Source organism: Eupeodes corollae, chromosome 1 (genome assembly GCF_945859685.1).
Source record: "Eupeodes corollae chromosome 1, idEupCoro1.1, whole genome shotgun sequence".
Taxonomy (NCBI): domain Eukaryota; kingdom Metazoa; phylum Arthropoda; class Insecta; order Diptera; family Syrphidae; genus Eupeodes; species Eupeodes corollae.
In genome coordinates this window covers 35,314,255-35,316,102 of record NC_079147.1, presented here as the reverse complement: position 1 = coordinate 35,316,102, position 1,848 = coordinate 35,314,255, and the positions used below count along the sequence as shown (strand labels likewise).

Genomic DNA, 1,848 nt, shown 5'->3' with positions numbered 1-1,848 from the left:
TAGATTGTTGATTAAATATATCATATTCGTTAATCCGATAAAGTTGAGCTACATGAGCGGGCATTGTTGGTATTTACAATAATTTTAGTTATAAAAATACATAAATATGTACCAAACGCACTAATTTAGATAAAAGCTAGGAATGTAATTACAATTTTATAAAAATAATACGCTCTTTCGGGCTCGTTAAAATATTTAAAAAAAAAAACTATTTTAAGATTCAAAATTTCGCCCGAAAAATAAGTTTGTCTTCAAAAATTTAAATGCCATTTTATAAATAAAAAAACATTCTATTTTTCAATTTTTTTTTATGAAAATCGTTAGAGCCGTTTTTTTTTAAATTAATTTTTTTTATATAAAATTTTTCAATTTTGTTCCAAAAACATTTTTTGTACGCAATTGTTTAGAGATTGTTAATATACGCTATACGTTTGAATTTTGTAAAAAAATGTTGACCCGTTTTTGAGATATCGAATTTTGAAAAAATAAAATTAAATATTTTTTTAAAAATCCAAACAATAAAAAATTACACTTTTGATAATCAAATATTGTTAAAGCAATATAAGAGCTTATTCAGAAAAAAAATTATTGAAATCGGTTTATAAATTGCTGAGAAAATTAAAAAACAAAATAACGGTTCTATGAGCGGTACCTTTCCTGAGCAATACAAAAATTTGTTTTTCTTATTAAAAGAAGCCAAGTTAAGAAATAAAATTTTAGAGAAAATTTAAAGAAAATCTATCGGTTTGTTTTTGAGAAAATTTGAATTTTCGTTTTTTGACCAAAAAAATTGTATGGGGGCCACTGTTAGTTTTGATCTTAAAAAAAAAAATTAAAAAAACGCCTAACGCGAATCTGCTCAAAACCTTAACTTCCAAGTTTGAACTCAATCAACCCAATGGTTTAGGCTGTAGGAGCGTGGACAGACAGACAAAATCGACCGGACGGAATCGCGGGACCCACTTTTTTCGACTTGTCTACTGTCGTAATATCATGTTTGATTAAAATCTCGAGTTCGAAATTTTGCACGAATGCAAAACTTGCCATATAGTTCCTATATGTCGCAAGTAAAAAGAGTTATCTAAAAATGATAGGGGATCGTTCTCTTACTGAGACATTTGCTTCTCTTGAAGACTTCGGAAAAGTCTCATACATTATGTTTTATCGATATTTTCACAAACAATGCTCTTGCAAAAAAATCCTTTTGTATTCCTGCCGATAAAACAAAATATAACCGTAAAAGCCGCACTTCTGGGAATGCTCTTTACCCTTGGGCCTAATTTCAGACGCACTATTAAGTACAGGGATTCTTTCTTTAGCCACACTACACGAATGTGGCAGCCCTCTTCAGTGCTTAATATTTTCCTGATATGGACATAATAAATTACTAAAAGTTAAAGTACTCACTTGGTGGGAATATCAAAAATCATCTTTTAAGCTTTGTAACTTAATAAAATGTTTTTATTAAATTGTTTAAAATGTTTCGCCAGTGTGTGGACTTTAAATAAAATTAGAAAAAAAGATTTTTTATCGACCGTGACAGGACTCGAACCTGCAATCTTCGGATCCGAAGTCCGACGCCTTATCCATTAGGCCACACGGTCAGTTGAAATTTTCATGCTCAATGTATTTTATAGATTTTAGGTTAATTTTTAAAGTTAGTTGAATGAATCACTTTTATTTATATTTTTCGATGAACATAGGTATGAGAATATGATGTGATTTATTCATAAAAATTAAATAAAAATGTATTAAATTATGTTAATTCGTTTTAACTGCTTAAAGCTTAGTTTAGATAATTGTTTTTTTAGTTTTATTAAATCTGTCTATATTATTATGCGCCCGCAC

At 28.6% G+C, this 1,848-nt stretch overlaps 1 non-coding gene across 1 annotated transcript; it reads right to left on the bottom strand.

The window, feature by feature from the left end:
- Positions 1 to 1,531: 1,531 nt before the first annotated feature.
- Trnar-ucg (transfer RNA arginine (anticodon UCG)) lies at positions 1,532 to 1,604 on the bottom strand. Its single transcript has one exon. It is a non-coding gene; the product is annotated as a tRNA-Arg (tRNA).
- Between the last annotated feature and the right edge of the window lie 244 nt (positions 1,605 to 1,848).